This window comes from Poecilia latipinna, unplaced genomic scaffold (genome assembly GCF_001443285.1).
Source record: "Poecilia latipinna isolate Pla-1442-1.1 unplaced genomic scaffold, P_latipinna-1.0 Scaffold403, whole genome shotgun sequence".
Classification (NCBI taxonomy): domain Eukaryota; kingdom Metazoa; phylum Chordata; class Actinopteri; order Cyprinodontiformes; family Poeciliidae; genus Poecilia; species Poecilia latipinna.
In genome coordinates this window covers 128,480-147,163 of record NW_015113019.1, presented here as the reverse complement: position 1 = coordinate 147,163, position 18,684 = coordinate 128,480, and the positions used below count along the sequence as shown (strand labels likewise).

Here is an 18,684-nt window from a genome sequence, read left to right as displayed (position 1 = left end):
CAGAAATTGCAGCAATCAGCCACTAAAGGCTTTAAAAATACCCAGACAAATCAGTGGGCTGTACTACAACAGGATGAAAACCTCACTGGAAACAATAATCAGGCTGTTTGTTCATCATACAAATTGGACTATATTTGTAACAGCACCAATGTAAAAATATCTCGCTGAAATAAAAATGTTATCTAACCTGCTTACTACACGGCTCCGCCTTCTTAATCAATAATTTATGGCTGGATGAAACCTCAAAGCCTGCTCTTCATTTTTTTCTAATTATAAAAGAGGGCAAGGTGCAGTCATAACCAGACCGCAAAAAAAAAAAAAAAAAACAAAGCCATCTGGTTGGGGACGGCACGGTTTAGGTGTGGTTTATGTTCTCCAACAGTGTTGGGAAGCAATAATGGCGTACGGTTAACCTACTATAGCAAAGGTGGTTTACTGGCACATTGAAAGCAATGATTGTCTGATGGGTAGGACAACAAATTTCAAGTGTCACATTCAAGCACCATTGCTAGCTGGATGAAAGGATGAACACCAACCACTGTTGCCACCATCGCTCTAATGTATCTCCCCTAGTAGAGCTACACAATCTAACAAATGTCATCACAATATCTGCTTGCAATATTGGAGTTATGTAGGATTTCTTGGCTGTGGCTGTACAGTGGCATAGTTGGTACTACTGGTGCCTTGCAACAAAAAGGTCCTGGGTTTGAAGCCCCATCTGAGGTATTTCTGCAATGAGTTTGCCTCTTATCCATGTCGGTGCTCTCTGGGTGTTCCGGTTTCTCCCACAGTCCAAAAACATGACCAGTCAGGTCAATTGGTCTCTCTAAATTGTAAAGTATCATTATGTGTTCATGATTTTTTTTGTCACGTGTGTTGCCGTGTGATGGACTGAACGCCGTCCAGGGTGCACCCCGCCTCTTGCTCAATGACTGCTGGAGATAGGAGGTCATCGGGTGTTTAAAACATTAGACATAAAACATAAACGAGAACAGCAGTAAAGAAAACTGCAAAAATGACATGTTTTATAAATTAGGGAATGTTCTCGATACAGTTCGCCACAGAAAACGTCCTAAAATTCTGCTTTTATGATGGTTTTATATAAATGGAACTTTGTTCACTTTATGTGATGCAGACACAGAAATGGGAACATTTTGTCTTTGGCTGACATAAAGAAGAAACTTTTCAAAGTCTATAACAGGGTTGTATTTTGCCTGAAGCAGACAGGAGCCAGACACCAACCCTGACCCACATCACAGAGAAAAAACACATTTAACAAATGAATGGATCTATTAAGTGTTCTGATATAATACTTTAATGGGCCTTTCACTCAAAGCTTCTAACCCCCCCCCCCTTTAGATTTGTTTAAATACAGGACCTAAAACCTTCGGAGCTCAGGACAAACTGTGCCACCGCTCGGTTCGCTCCGAGCTAAACAGGGAAACTCTGTCAGCTGCTAATGGGGGCCGACGTCTTTGCCACAAATTCCCGCACATTCTGCGTTTCTCGGAGCGATTAAAGCGGCTGTGGCGGGGTTCAAACTCCAGCCCAGGTTCACTAATGAGCGAACAAACAGCCTCTAATGGGTCTGTGAATGCATAAACAGATTAATGTGGCTGGTTGAAGGCCGACTGGTGCAATGTGCTGGTGCTGCCCAGAGCCTGTTTCCAGCCAATTACAGGACCAGCATGGCAGAGCTGAGGACTGGATGAAGAGGAGGGGGTGGGGGAACTTAAGAGGGAAAAAGAGAGGCTCATCACTATCACTGCACATGCTCAGTGAAGCTCTGTTGAAAGGGGTGTGTCATTTTTAGTGCTTGTGTGTGTGTAGATGGGGCAAAAGGGGGAATAGAAGGATGGGGTGGGTGGATATTTGGCTCCGTTCCTCATCGTCCATCCCCGGGGGGATCACACGTTGTTTGTACTGTATTTTTGCACCACATGACTTGCAGATTTTTTTTTCTTCCTTTTTAAACATTTTGGCCTCGCCTCCCGCCCTCCTCCCACCGCGTGAGCGTCGTTCTTGCCAGGCAGGAAAGGCAAAACAGCTGTGGCAGTGCCGAGCAGTTCCCCATTAACTAAGGAATTATGCAAGCAGGAAATTCAAATAGGATGCAGATGAGAGGAAGAGCCAGGCTCCGACCAAATACCTCTTTCCTCAGAAGTAAAAAAAACAAAAAAAAAAACAAAAAAAAACACACAAAACAAAAAGGAACCTGACGGGAGCCTCCAGACAATCTCGACCCTGCAGTCTGCTTCCAAGTCCGGCGCCTTCTCACAATGTCAACAGTTAGCTTCCCCTTATTAAAATGCCATACATTAGTAAAATAAATAAGATTAATGAATGCTTCCTCTGACAAAATGCCTCCTGGCGCTGAAAGAAGGCAAAGACTGTGGCTTTTTAAACACAGAATATGTGATGTTTTCACACCATTTAATCATCAACACATTAATCTTGAGACATTAATTAGCTAAAACACACAAACCCATCAACAGCTAGGCTGTCAGGATCCACCGGTGTGTGCTTTAATTTTAATATGATTATCCATCTGGACAGTTTCTAGCAGAGAATCTGCTGAATTATAGGGAAAGCAATAAATAAAGGTGCAAGACAGAGAAGTGGAAAGGCATGATGTGCCACATTCACATGAATGTTAGGGTGGAAATACACCAGAAAGCAAAATGAAAGGGGTGTGTTCGCATGAGCCAATGAGCTTGTATGCTGTCAAAACAACACACGAGTCCAAATTTCCTGTTCAGCTGCGGTATGTATGCTTGCTATCATTTTTAGTATCGCTGAAAGATAAACGGTAAAACCAAGTGCCACTTTCCATGAGCTCCATTCATCTCCGATCTGTGTTTCAAGCTAAAATTAATAAATTCTCCCCCCTGAAAAGATTTAGTTCAGCTTTGATTGCACTTTATTTTCTATGTAGAAATCTGGAAATTGAAAAGGCATTGCAACAGGCTTCCTGGTTCCATGACATGCACATTTTGCAAAAAGCCCTGCCAGGATTTCCGTTATGTAAAGTTCAAATTTGTTGAACTTGGAGCCGAGCCGTGAGGACTCTTGCAGATGCTGCCAATCAATGATATCCTCCGCTTCGAATGATTGCCGGAGGAATACAATGAGAAACCAGCCATAGTCAAGGTTGGCAAAATTTTACAAAAGCGACGTGAAACCTTTTTAGAGCCTATTTATGGCACTTAAAGCCAGACGTTAGTTATTTAACTGCATAGTGAGTATGCTTTCAGGGGCTCTGTCAGGCTTTTACGTGTGCTTTAAGCCAAAAATCAGCATGTCACCGTGTGCTTAGCCAGGTTTTTAAACTCAGCTTGACCTATTGCTGCCAGTAAATTGTTAAACAAAGCTACTAAGGAGGGGGACAATCCGTTCTGATCAGATAATCACAACTTAATACTTCCAGTGCAGGGAAGTATTTCCTGGTCTTTCCTTCACATGAACTGACATGTTAAAGTGACAAGAGCAACATCTGCAACTGCACCCACTGATTCTCAACTGCGTCTGAGTGGGGGTCAAAAACAAACTATGCTGCTTATATCACGATGCTGGAGAGGTGGATATGTGCTAAACATATACTGTAGCTACTATGGTTTTAATAATTCTGTGTGGGCTTTCTGAGGTGAGGTTTCTTTGCCTTGATGTCCATGAAGGCCACATGCTTCCAGAGCCTGTAATTAATGGAATGAGCAACAGGTGTAGAAACCAAAAGGATAGTGGGTTCCAGATGAGTAACGACCTCCCTGATGGGTGTCAGACGAAGATGTGTTTGGTAGGCGCAACATAGACTTTTTTTTTTTTTTTGTGAGTTCTCTCCTGCAGTCTCTATACCATACCATACCATACCAACTTTATTTATAAAGCACTTTAAAACAACCACAGTTGATACAAAGTGCTGTACAATTTAAAAACACAACATAATAAAAAAAAGTAATTCAAAAACAGTTTAAAAACAAAAAACATACAATTTAAAACTAGATCCCACTGGTGTTGAAAGCCAAGTAAATGTGAAAGAGTCAAATACTTTGACTATTTCTAAGCCCAAAGCTGGACTGCTAGGACCTTAGGGCAATACATCACTGTCCTTTGTCCACAATGTTGGTCAGCTGGCTTGACATAAGTCCAGCTGTGGGTTTAGGCAGAAATGTTTTGGTTTTGAAGACAGCTGACTAACATTCTGTTTTGGCTTTTATGAGAGTCATGTGCTAACAAGAAAGGGCAGGTCAAAAAAACAAAGTTTTGGCTAGTTTTGGTGGAAATCTTCTATCATGACAATCCTCAAATTAACTCGTTTTACTATTTTTGTAGTTTTAAAAAAACAAAACTTAAAATTGTGAGGACAATTTTGTTTCTCTATCTCTGATAATATTTTTTAACACCAAGGTTCTTGAGTTCTGCAAGTCCTACTTTATTTTGAGTACACAGCTTCAGTTCTTTGCATTACAGACCTGGTCAAACTTCTTGGGCTCAAACAACGGCGTCTAGGATAAGCTTGGGTAGATTTCTGGTAATGAGGCACACAAAAGTTTTAAAGCCGCACAAATCATCATACTGATCCTGTGGTTTAAAGTAAATTAATCAAAAAGTGCAATTGCTGGCCACAGAGGAATACATCACTGTTCTTTGTCCACAGTGTTGGTCAGCTGGCTAAAAGAAGAATCATCATTTCCATTACCTACAAGAAAGACAAAGTCAGCAGTTTGGAAAGCCCAACCATCACTCTTATTGAGAAAATTTGTTTTTTTTAAAACTACAGTTGACATGTAACAAGGCATGTCTGCTGCAAAGACAACTGTGTAGTGGCTGAACCGATACTCACATTAACTAACCAGTGACTACCAGCTTCTTCGTGTTACTCTAGAAAGACTGACACAGCATATTTGTGCCCAATCAGCGTGCTTACCGAAAGTTATCACTAGATTTACTTTACTTTGTTTTCTGTTTTAATTAATAATTTCATGATCAACATATTACATCGTTTTTGTAGCAGAAATTGATGCTTTTCTGTTCAAAGTAAAAACAGGTAGGTTTTCACATTTTGTTTTTTTAACTTTGACGCAGTTATCACAATTACATGTTTTTCTGCTCAAGGCTGTCAAACCGAGCAAATCTCATGTCAGCCAATATCTAATTAAGGACACAAAAAAATCTAATCTAAACTCAATGAGGCTGTGTGTATTAATTCTGGAAACAATCAGTGTCCTTTATCCTTTTCAAAGCTTATTTTTAAAGATTTATCCAAAATAACAGAGACAAATCGAAAAAGACTCTCAAAATGTGTTTCATATTGGGGGAAGGTTTTACAAATATTCACATTAAATGTTTGTAAATATCATTATTTGTGATATCTAGATATTAAGGTAGGTATGAATGGGAATGTATTTTTCCCCATCCCTTTCTGCAAAAACACTCAATTAGAAATAAACACACAATATTCTGATATTTCTTTTAGCACATTTACTTTCATTCACGACTTTCAGCACACAGTCAGATCACACCCAGCTTAAGCCTGCAGAAGGGCAAGGTTTTTATGCCAGGACCTGCAAATTACTTTTTTTTCCCCCCCTTGATTTAAATGTCAAAAGTGGAAGAAGCACTTTCCAAAATTCAAGGAAAACTTACAGCTGTGCTGGAGAATGAGAGATTCTCATTGAACAAAGACAAATCTACATTTTTAGGAGGAGGACTTTGGTACCATTTTTGCAAAATGGCCTACATTTGAATTATTGCATACAAATCACACATTGGTTTGAATACATTTAAGAAGAATGAAAATTCTGCATCAAAGTCTCTTGACATGCAAAACAAAAGCTTAAGAAAATTGATTCAAGCCATTAGTGAAACACATCCTTAATCAATTTACATAAATTAAATGTGACTTTGAAATGTTTGATTCATGAAGTTTTCAAAAATTTAAGAGGTTTTGCCTTCCGGATGGTTGTAACTTCAAGTTGGCAAAAGATTCAATTTTTGTTTATATGTCCTAAAAAACACATTTTAAACTCTGCAGGTTTAAAAAAATAAATCCAGTTTCTGTTATTGACTCAATATATCTTTGCAGTCTTTATAGGACAGTTCTACCAAAACAAAAATCTTGTAAACAAGGTTAAAAGAAAAAAAACAAAAGTTTGCTATAGTTGCTTTCCAGACATCATCTCACTGACCTCTGACTTCCTCTCACTACTTATCTAAGATGTTAAATCAAAGTTTTCTGCCTTCCCTTCCTACTGAAAACCTTCTTAAAGACTCTGCATTCTTGCATTAAAACCCAGTCAACGTCCCAGAAGACACAGCCGACTGACCCGACTTCTCTTTATCATTTTCCTCTGTAGGATAAAGTGTATTCTATTAATAGTGGAGCAGAAACTTGGCTTATAGCCATGCATTTGGCCTGGTTTTGATGCCGCACTGCACAAATCTGTTGGAAAAAAGAAAACGTCTCACAAAAACTATACTGCTCGCCTCATACACAGCCACTGCTTTTTTTCTTTTTTTTATGGTAAAAATGTAGGGACACTAACGCATGCATGGCTTCTTTAATACGACTGTACATAACTTAACAAGAGCCAACCTGGAATACAGTCCTAAGCAACAAACAAAAAAAAAAAACAAAAAAAGATCCAACACTGTGTTGAAACTAGGCAAGACTCAAGACGGTGCTGTCGGAAAGGATCAGAGTGATAACACGCACACACACACACACTTTAAACAGCGTGGGAGCACTCTGATACGCTGGAGAGCAGCAGGAGGTAAAGACTAAAAGACAGCCAATGGGAACGGCGAATAAGTGGTCAGCCTACAGCAGCCAGCCAGTCAGAAAGGGAGCTCCGACCCTGAGGGGGCGGAGCATGTCGGTGCTGCCTTCCTCGTTTCGTGTTTTTGGCTGGATCTGGGAGCCACATTCCTGCTGTTCCCCCTCTTCCACTCCTGGGCTGGTGGCTGGGTTCAATGGGTGAAGCAGGAACTGTGGGAAACTAGGAGGCAGGGTGGTGATGGTGGGGGCATGTTGGGATGGGGGGGGCAGCTGTGGCATGAACATGCATGTATGAAATACACAGGAAAAAGCAGCCAAATAGAAATAATGCCAAAGAGGAAAAATAAAATCAGAAGGCAGATGGACTTCTTTCAGGAAAAGGATTTCTGTTCAATAGCTCTCAGTTTGGGGATATTCTTATAAAATTCTACATTCTGAAGCACACACAGCTGAGGCTTGCTAATTAGTGTAGCTAAAAAAATCCTTCTTTTGTAAATAATCAAAATCTGCTTTCAACAGTCTTAAATATCCCAACTCAGACCAAAGAAACACTTTGGTTACAGTCCTCAAAACAACAGCTGTAAAGCCAAAAGAGGAAATTACAGTGATGATAAAGTTATTCATCCACGGAGATATTTTCAAAATGTCGGAACAGTGTCAAATATGCCTTTCTTTACCAATGTTCAGAATAATTATTTCCAAAAGGTTTACCTGCCTTCCCAGTTTCCTGTCAGTAAAATCTGATTCAACATGAAAAGGACAAAATGTTCTAGCTTAAGAAATATCCAAGTGATAATTACTGGTGCAGAGAAATGCATTAATATATACTCACTGGCCACTTTATTAGGTACTCCAGGCCAATTGCTCATTAATACAAAGAGTAATTTAGCCAGTCAAATAGCAGAAACCTAATGCATTTAGGCATCTGGAGACAGTAAACACCCCTTCCTACAGTTCAACCCCCAACAATGGGTCAAATCAAATTTAGGCTGCATTCACACCAACCCTGTTAAGTTAATTTTAATCAAACTCTCCTTCATTTGCAGTGAAAGTAAAGCGGACCAGAGGCCGCTCCAAAAGCACCAAGTAGAATACAGCACAGGGCATCCTGGGTAAATACAACAAACACAAACCCATGTGTCTAACGCTAGCAGGAGAAATGACGTGAACTTTTTCCAAAGACGAAAACAAAATGCTACAGCCGGTAAAATCTGATGGTTTCGTTTACATTTCATGAAAAAGAAAGAGCTTTCTTCAGAGGTTTGCGTATTGCTTCCTTCAGTGGTTCTTGGTGTGGTGCAGCTCTGCCACAGCCAGGGGGTAAACAGGTTGCTCAAAGGATTTGTTTGGTTTGTTTGACACAATGCAGTGTGAAAGCAAACCATACAAGCTGAAAATTTAACAAATCTCGCAAATTTCTTCCCCAATCAAACAGAGTCTACCGAACTATCAAAGGCTTCTGGATTTGGTGTGGTCCAGACTGGTCTATCAAGAGTATTTCAAAAACTGTTAATTGGCTGGGATTTTTATGCACGGCACTACCATCTCTCAGCTATACTGAGAAAAAAATTCCAGTGAGTAGACAAAAATGTTGGGGCTAGTTTAAGATGACATAAAGACAGCAGTGCCTTAAATAAGTACTTATTATAATATGCAGAATATCATCTCTAAATGCATGTTGGTCCTGAAAGCAGATGGGTTACACCTACATAAAGACCACACTGAGTGCTGCTCCTGTCAGAATAGGAAAATTAAATTGCACACAGGTTCTCCAAAACTGAACACCCACAGAAGAAATATTTCCTGTACCAAAGAGTCTGAATTGTAGCTTTGAGTTCCAGAAGGTAGGGTCTGAATTGGGAGTAAACTTTTGAGCTAAGGACCAATTCTGGCTTCTAATAATAGTTCACACTGGTGGCAGCGGAGTAATGGTGAGGTGTTATTTTATTTTATTAAATTTTTTTTTTTTGCATACTGTACGCCCCTCAGCTACTTACCTGAGTATTGCTGCTGTCCCTGTTCATCCCTTTAAGACCAGTGTACGCATCTTCTGATGCATGAAGTTCAAATACTCCCAACTCTCAGCTTGGAAACCGCAACTCTGAGGAGAAGTAAGGGCTCGGATCACCCAGGCGATTAGCACACCTGGATGGTTTCCACTGGAGATTCAAAGATTTCTCAAACATGCATGAAAGAATCAAGGCAACTCCCCATGTATGTTTTTGATGAGGGAATAACATTATAAAATGATGTAAAGCTCAAAAAAGTCGATTAAGGCAGTTCTGAAGGTATAGGGAGGTCCAACCGGCCAGATATTCTCAACAACATGAGATAGAGAATAGGAAATGTTTACTTTGGTAGATATGGAACTGGAAAGAAAGCACCTGAAGAGAATTTTGAAAAAAAAAAAAAGAAGACCAGAAGGTTTTGGTTTAAGCAGTTCATTGAAGGTAGGCAGCTCTATTCTTCACACTGTCCATGTTTAAACAAGGTTGTTCTCACATTAGAGTGTCTACTTGGACTTTCAGTTTGTGTCATTCATTTGTTTGCTGAAGAATGGAAACAAATTAAGTTCTAATAAAAAAGAAAAATGCTTGTAAAATTAAAAATTTTATTGCAGTTTACTTTCAAACATTTAAATGGATTAGAGTTAAAACCCACGACTGTTGGCATAAAGTGTCCTTTTCTTTGCTTTTAAATGCTTAAAGAGTTCGGTTCATCCCTAGTTCCTCCTCGTCTCAACTAGAAATAGAATTTGTACCTTTGAACATGAAGTCCGAGTAACAGCCCGGCTTCTAATTCTCCCTTTGGATCTCCTTCACCCATTCAGACCCTTGTTCTGTCGTTCAGGAGTGAATTGAGAAGCAGGCTTGATTTGTCCCCTTCTCGATTTTAGGAGGGTGCGGGGATGGGGAGAGATTTCTTGCTTCTGAGTGGAACCCAGGAAGGCAATAAAGTTGCAGCAAAGAACACTTTGCTCTCAATCTCTTATGATGGGAAACAAATCAACGGATTCTGTGGTGTAAGCTACATGGCTCTAGTTTTCACCTAAGATGCCCTTGCTATTAAATACAGCTTATCCCTTTCCTAAATGCATTCATTTACAGCGCAACACCTCGAAATTTTCTCCAAACTTAGACAAAAACCTCTCTTTACCCACACTCTGAATCAACTTTGCAAAGGATTTTTGTACCTGTCCCTCAACTGAACCTTACAATTCCTTAAATACAATAACATCCTGGCTGTTGTAAGCCTCAGTGCAGACTGGTGCATAATAAAGGTTTGGTTCCAGTGAGAGCGCAGAGGTCAACAGTCAAAGTCAATGTTACTGAATGAATTAAAATGAAATCCAAAAAGCACCAGGACAGAGGAGGGAAAGATTTTTAATTTTACTTCAGGATGGATAAAGGGAGGAAGAGGAGGAGGAAGCTGGAAAGGGATGGATGATTGAAGAGGAACATGATGGCGATGTGAGGTACTTCTTGAACAGATTAGTTTTCAACCCCCAACACTCAGAGGACAGCAGCAGCTCTGCTCCGACAGGAGTGGGAAGGTCGTTTCAGGTTTGAGGAGTACTGATGAAGGTGCAGACTGATGGAGTTTCGGTCAGGCCTTCACCGGCCAATGCAGTTTGTTGCTTTTGCCTATGTTTCACATTTCATTTTCCAAACAATTTTAAGAATTTGTTTTCACAGCATGAGCAAGCAGCCTCTGTGGCCTCTGCTGCAGAGATCTTTGCATGTCAAAACATTTGTGCCTTTCGACCCAGTTGGCACCGACTTCTCAGCTGATTCTCATTACAAAATGATTAATAATCTACAATATGTCAAAAACACAAAACTTTGTGTCTCAGTTTTAGTAAGAATAAGTTTGCTCTTTTCTGCCCCTGGCCAAAACACAGCAAGTCAATAATGCGCAACAAAACTTGATTAAAATATTATTTTTCTGCGTCTCTTATTAGCTGAGTTTCAAACTGGCATACGATTTCTATTAAATTGCCACATGCTGATTCTAGTTTAACATAGCAGCTCCCTTCCTCCTCCAAATCAATTACAATAACACGGCATCATTTAAGCCTTTTAACTTGCATCAGGTTAGAAAGCTTTTTCTTAATGTTGTGGAAATGTGAAAATATGTTAATACTAAAACAGAAAAATGAGCAACAGACTAAATATCTCAATCTATATTCTGTTTTATTCTCAAAGTATAAGTTATTTAATTTGTAAGCAATCAAAATCAGCAAATCTTTGATAAGTTCCACTCAGTGAATTGAATAAACTTTTTTGCTCTCTGTATTTAATCCATCAAAATAGATGACAAACATGGAAAATCCCAGATTCATAACTATGTAAAACAGTCACATCTGAAGTGAGTAGTTTGCTCTTTATATTGCAGTGTTTTTAAAAAAAACTTTAAATATGTCACACTAGATGTTGGTCTGTTCCTTATTTAGCCAAAGTTTCTTTCTATTCCATGTATTCATTTGATTAGCTAAAATGAGAAGGTTTTGCAGGAAGTGAAGAAATGGTTTCAAAAGTTCCTAGTTCAGCATCTAATGGTCAATTTTCAAAGAACTCATGTTAAAATCTGTACAAGGCCAGTTACCATCCAAGAAGAATATACAACCTTAATTGAGAACAGCTTCAAGGTTTCAGTATTCATCTAATTATTCTAAAAATCCCAAATCTGGTTTTGATTATGCTCATCAGAAAATGTAGAATAAACATTCATGAGTGCAGCTTAAGTAAAATTAAAGTTTAATTCAAAGTGTACTCAGTAATTTGGTTGTTGATGCAAATTAAAAACTTTTTTTCAGCAGAAAGTCAGCTTATGCCCCAGCCACAGTGACTCAGTTTGAATGCATCTGGGTGATCTCTGCTCCCTGCAGGAATACTCATTTTGGCAAGAAACCAGCAAAAAAGCCCGGATGTTCCTAAAAACAAATTTAAATTCAATTAATTTGCCTAGTAAAAGAGCAAGGAGTGCCTGACTAATTTGGAAAGCCCATCGCCTCCAGCAGCTGGTGAAGAAACACAGAAGTTCCTACCCTGTCATGGAGATGAGTCAGGCAGAGAAATGGCAGAATGGTGCAAGCCCTGAGCCGCCTAAGCCTATAAATAGTCTCTGTGGCTTACGCCTTGTCTACACTTCACCAAAACTTGGAATTTTCAACCACAATAAAAAGTGAAGAAGGAAACATATGAGCTTAAGTGTGCTTGCTTATTGCACAAGTTTATAATTCCTTTTGTCTGAATGCTGTCTGGAGCCACATACGGCAGGTAGGACAGGAGTAAAAATATTTAGTAATATCACCAGGGAAATTTCCAAGAGTTGCTCCATGTGTAAAAAGATACATAACTATTAGATTTTCCATCTAAACAAAACCAGGACTTAGCAAAACTTGCCAACATGCTAAGAAGATAATTCAGCCATTTGATTCAGGCGTTGGTAGTCAGGATGCAACCAAGAGGTGCAGGATAGCGGCTACTGAGACCAATGAAACGCAACCTTTAGAAAACAAAGTCCTACCACAGGAACCTCTGTAAGAATTAGACTCAGCCCCATGAAAACTATTTTGACCAAAGGTTTACAGGAGATTACAACTTTTCTACACATTACAGATTTTCCTAAGATGACTTTTCAGTTCTTTTGGGAATGATCATAGCTTTAGCTGCAAACCAAGGTCTCTGTGTGTATTCCTTTGTGAATTAAAAAGACTTATGTTACGTCAAAGAGATTTCGAAAACACTGCTAACATTTGCAAACCCAACAGAAGTTGAAAGCATTAATGGATAAAGCGGAGACTACAATTACCAGGAAGGCTAAACAAAGTGCAGCTTTTCTATCCAGCTCTCTCTCTCGCTCTCCCACAGCCTGAATGCTGAATGAATCGGTGCTGTTAGTCCCTTCTAGAAGGTGACATTTCTTATCTGATGGTCCATTGCTGAACCTTAGATTCCTAACTTTGGGAAGTGACTACTCTTATATAAACTACTGAACAAACATAGGGAAGGGCTCAGTCGGTTATGCAACCCATCATTAGCTACAATTTATGTGTTTCTAAAAGCTTAGTCTACTCATGGAGGCAATAGGTCCAGGAGGGAACCTTACATATTCCTTTCCCAAGCAACATCTTCAAGGAATCTAAAGGAATTCCCAGGTCAGACACGACATATATTCCCTCCGGAAAAGGTTCTACCCTGGGGTCTCCTCATGCCTGTAAGACCTCTGAAGGGAGGAGCCCATGAGCATCCTGATCAGATCCCTCAACTGAATCCTTTCAATGTGGAGAAGCAGAGCCTCTACTACACATGATGGAGCTCTTCACCCAATCTCTACCGCTGAATTCAGCCACCATGAGGAGGAAGTTAATTTTAGCTGCTTCTATCCTGGATTTTGTTCTTTTAATCATGATCTATATCTCATGACCATAGTTATGTGCCGGAACGTAGACGGACCAGTTAATCCAGAGCTTTGATTTTTGGCTCAGCCTTTTCTTCACCACATCACACCAGGAAACCACCTGCATTACGGCAAACGAAGCCCAGCAGGTCCTTTGGTTAGAGACTGTTTTCTTTGCAGGAGAGAAACAAATTGATACATGGCAAATACTTTAAAATACTTTACAGAGTGCAGCTACTGAGGTCGAGTGAGAGCCAATGAACAAAATACAATAAAGAGAACAACTGAATGCTCTGTAAAATAATCGATTGCAAAGCAAGTAAGGTAGTCTACTTCCTTGGTTCCATTAAAAAAAAAAAATAGTTCAAGAGCATGTTTAATAGAAAAACCACCCAGGCTAGCACTTGCTTTAAAGAGCAGTCACTTCAACTCCCTGGTGAAAGTGACAGTGAGCTGCTCTGAACTACAGTCAGGAAACCTGTTTTCTGGAGGAGCCTCCTATACACACACTGAAAGTGAGCAAACTCACTGCAAAATACTACTGAGGCTGTTCAGTGGCAAACAGCAGGAGTCGGGCTCTTTGCAAAAAACTCAAGAGTCTGTCTGTTCAGATTTCTGTAACAGTGGTTCCGCACATGGAGAAAGAGGTCACTATGACAAATACCTGCACTACTCTGCCCTGCATACTGCGCATCTCGACAGGGTGGGAGCTGCAAAAAAAAAAAAGAAAATACTCAATCCTGCTGATTTCAGATATGGCTTTACAGGGAGGCAAAAGCTTAGCACCAGTTCATGTATAATTTACTTCATATTTGGGGATTTTGGTTTGACAACTATATTCAGAGTTACATGAGAAAAATTCAGAAAAGGAGTAAAGTGGTGTGGTTGTCTTCAGAAAAGAAAAGCAGCTCTCAGAAGAGATGTAAACATCATTCAGATGTGATTTAAAAAACGACTCACGTTTGAGCCACTTTTATTCGAACAGTATGGTCAAAAAGAAGAGGAGCCGTTTGTCCATTTTTCTTTTTCCAAGATTATACAGAGAGCTGTATAATCTTGAGAAGACTGGCTGAAGAGTTTCAGAATGTGTCCAGCATAAAATAATTTTCTTGCCCTTTTTAAAACCACACATAAAAAAAAGTGAAATACAGCACTGGCCTTGGTGAAGAATGTGCTCTTTAGGTCCTCTTATTCACTGTTTTAATTGGTTGAGATATTTGCAGCAATGTGAATCTTTCACAGACCAGAAAGGAAAAGTAGTAAAAAAAGTAAAGTGTAAGTGAAGGAAAGTAAAGAAGTAAAGTAAGGAAACAAATGTCCAGGTTAGTGTAAAGGTATACAAACTGATCAAAGAGTCCTGTTTAAATACATATAACCAAAGAGATTCATTTTTTTTACCAGTTTGAAAGAAATCAAATCCTAATCACAAGTTGTACAGTACATATTTTATTATACTGATTTGAGATCCACCGTAACAAATTCTTCCAATAATCCAAAAATATGTAGGACAGCTTGGATTTTATAGCACACCAATCAGGCACAAAAGCCAAAACCGATTCACAGTCATCTCGTATATCCAATCAAATAGATCTGAATCTTTATCTGGGTTTTTATTTCATTTTATGGACTATAACAAATTGATTCAACAATGATCAATTATCATGAGGTAATGCAAAATGTACCTCATGTTCCTCTTGATGGAGTAAGTTTCTCTTACAGAAGAGTTTCGGTATTAGTTGTTTAGTTTGGCTCATGCATACCAGACCAATGCAGTTTGGTTTTAAACTGTTGCACACTCTGTTCACATTTTAAATACACACCCATAAAGTGACATCAAAACAAAACAGCATGATCCTGGAGCTACAATAAAATCAAACCTTGCAAAGTGAAACTTAATCCTACTTCCCCCACTATATTAAAATATAAGTCAATATATTCTTCTGCTTTGCTAGGACAAAACTTTGCTTATTTCAAGTATATAGAAACATATGGAATTACTTTTTTTATCCTTTTGAGGTAAATGTCGAGTTGAATCCCGACATTCACTTGGCGCTCCATGAAGTTACCAGAATCTCTTCGACAGAGCAGCTGAAAAGACTAATAAACCAAACACCAGTTGGAAAAAGGAGAATGTCAGCTATGTGGTTCTGAACCCGCTGAAGGTCTGCCGGGGTATCATCCAAATGCTCCGTACTTTCCTCAAAGGAAGTTGAGCCGTGAAAACCACCGGTTAACGGGGATCTCAAATGATTCTAATTTCTGACACATCTGAGCTCGACCTCTTGGCCTCTGACAGGAAACCTGCCGTTATTCACACACAATGTTCTTTTCCTCGTACTCTAATTCAATGCAGTAATAATAGATTATTAACATCTATTAGCATTCAGAGATGGAACATATCTGGGCATGCCTCCTTTACTTCCTCGTTGTTATAAGAAGCGTTTGAGTTTACACTTCCATTGACTACTTCTTTCCTTGGTTTCATTCACTCAGACCAGCAGCTTTGTGACAGCACCATTTCTTTTGCGAGATCGTCCTTATCAGGGATCCTTCCTTTTAGGCTGCTTCAGATGAAACTGATCGGGTTTTGGGATTGATTGGAGCATCGGTTTTCGCCCCAGGTTCAATTCCCCTGATATCCTTTTTAGACTTCTCTTCTAAAAATGTGAAAGGGACAGTTTTGTGAAGAAGAGTAACATTCTCCCCACTTGGATGTGAAACAGATTCTTTCATTCGAGCTGAATAAGCCTCCATTGGGGGGTATCACATTCAGCACGTTTGGTGTGATGGTTGCCTCAGCAGCACAGGGGTTTTGTTGATGCGTTAAGGATTGCAAAAGGATTAGCTTTTTAACAGAATATTTTCAAGCTGAGGTGCTAGCTAAATGTATCCTATTATTTAAAATTGCAAGCTATATTACATAGTGGCGTGGATGCTGTTTTTTCTCACAGAGATCCACTGATTAGGCTTTTCCTGGCCGATGAAAGATTTACAATTTTCTTTCAGAACTGGCCTGCTGATTCACAGTTTTTAATTCCAACAACTGTATGTGAGAAGAAAAAAGCTCCAGACACAAATTTAAGAAAATAATTTTGAAACCAACAGAAATTACAAGATCGCCACCCATCATGCAATAAAGCAATTTTTTATTAACCACAACTCCAAAACGTGCACCAAAGTATGACAATTTGGTTGAAGTGTTTATAGAGTGAACATGGTGAGAGGTTTTAGAGGAATACATTTTTCAGTATTTCACCTGCTGATCATCATTTAAAGAGAGATCATGGGAAAACAGATTCCAATATTTGTCAGATTGATTGGTGCATTTCAGCAGAGACTATTCTTAGTCAAACATGTGTTAAACAGACCTAGTCAGGATCAGTTCCTGGTAAAGTAAACCTTTTGTACTTGTGGGGTAAGGGACCACCGCCAGCGGCAAATAGCTAAAACCCATAAATATTTGAGACCTTCTCAAAATATGCCTTCAACTGCCTATTTTAATAATTCAAACACCAAATATATGTTCATATACAATAGTACACATCGAAAACTCATTTTGGCACTACAGCAGAAGTTACTGTTGAGACAAGCCTTCCTCATATCTTCTTTTGAAGGCTAAAGTCAATCAGTGCAATCAGTGCCAATGAAAAAAAATGGCCACCTAGATTGGCTGCTTTGCAAACTGCAAATAAGACAAGAACTTCAGCTTCCCAAGATGTATTTATCATCAAATATTTTAGAAATGCTCGACAAAAAGATTCTCTAGTAGACATTTTTCCATCAATAAAAATTTTGTGAGAATTTTTTTTCCACAAAAAAAATTTGCGACCAGGTGAATCCACAAATAATGAACTCGCAAGTGGCAAAACTGTTAAAAAAGTCTATTAAAAGTCTTATATTTTGGATGTCATACAAAGAGCTGGCATAACCTGAGTTCTCTCACGCCGTATCGTTACATTGACAAAGTGCAAAACTATGACCAGCATTGTTGGTTAACCAAACAACGACACTCCTGACCTTCTGGTTGACATAAGGTCTGTGTGCCTTTTTTTAATGTTTTTGTGTATTTTTAGCTTTATAACGCATTCTTGTTAAACACTAAATGTACTGGTTGTGGAAAAAAGAACAATATGTCAGAGCCACAAAAATAGGCGTTAGCCAAGTGCAGCTTAGGGCAAAGACCAACCACAGCACTACTTTTTCTGCCGAAGTCGCTCTTGTTAACAGGACAGGTTGGCAGTATATCTCTGAGCTAAAATGGAGGGTTGCTGGTTTGGTGTTAGAAGATGTGACAGATTCTACTTTGTATACTCAAATAATCCACCACAGTGCCCATTAAATACACAATACTTTGCCATATTTTCAGAAAGTAACAGAGAAACAGCTAACACAAAAAGGGGGTTTGGTGCCTGCTGGAAAACTTCATTATTTTTTTATATATATATTTCTACTCAAGAAACCCAATACCCACTCAGGCCTACTTGGACCTTTTAATTATCTCCTCAACAAATAATAAACAAAAAGTCATAAAACTTTAATAAAAAGGCCTTTTAGTTTTAGAATGAAACATGTTCAACAACCAAGTAAAAAAAAATATAGCTGCTTTCTATTATGCACTTATAATTATCCAACCAGTGTGCGATTTGAATTTTTATTTTTTGTAAAGAAGCAATCAAGGGATTTTTTTAGTCTGATGGAGAATACTGAAAGCAGTTAATCCCTTCACGCTCACTGGCCCAAATGCAGGCGAAGGGAAAACTCCTCTGCAGGTTTTTAAATGGCATTGTCCCGTTTTTAAATCACCTTTTGAAAGCACCCAGCCACACAATTCAGAAAGGGTGGTGACCGTTGTAAAACGCAGTTCCTAACTTCTGAGCACCATATTCATTTTCAGCTTTTTTCTCTGGTGCGAAGCAACTATTTTTTTTTCTTTAAATCACCTTGTGCTACACACCACATCCACTACAAAAGACTAATAACCAAAAATGTTTCGATGCTTAAAGGCTAATGTGAAGTTAAAGTACTCTTTTCCAAGGTTATAGAAGTTATAAATGCATTTCTGCATTCTTCTGACCACTACGCACTGTATGAAAGAGTAAACTTAATTCTACCTTTTCAAGCTTGCCTACAACACTCTGACAGGTCAACCATGTATTTCCTCTGCTGGGTTTGTTGGTAACAAATCAGGTGGGAAACGCTCTCAAGCTTTAAGTCACAGCTGCGAATTTTCTCTGCAGCAAATTATACTCTGCAACGTACTTGCTATGTATTCAGAGATTTTCTGCTCCTCCAGCGGAACCAAGGGCCTGCTTCATTCCTCCACCTGAATCAGACTGTAACTACATTGTGATTCATAGAAACGTCGCCTGAATAGAAAGCTTCCCCAGCCCTGACACAGAGCTGTTTTGTTTTTCTGCGGGCTGCAGCCAAGAAACAATTTTCCATTTGCACTGAGCCTGTGCGAGCAAAGGATGGGAGCCTAAAAGGCCAGGAGATTCCTGTGATTC

The 18,684-nt window shown here is 39.2% G+C and overlaps 1 protein-coding gene across 2 annotated transcripts in view; it reads right to left on the bottom strand.

The window, feature by feature from the left end:
* LOC106950493 (zinc fingers and homeoboxes protein 2-like) overlaps positions 1-18,684 on the bottom strand; it is a 154,602-nt gene that overhangs the window by 121,123 nt on the left and 14,795 nt on the right. Inside the window, exon 2 of one of the 2 annotated variants that reach the window (XM_015037394.1) lies at positions 13,842-13,887. The exons of the other annotated variant lie outside the window; for it this stretch is intronic. The gene's annotated coding sequence lies outside the window, so the exon portion shown is untranslated. The remainder of the gene's footprint in view (positions 1-13,841; positions 13,888-18,684) is intronic. 2 annotated transcript variants of the gene reach the window in all.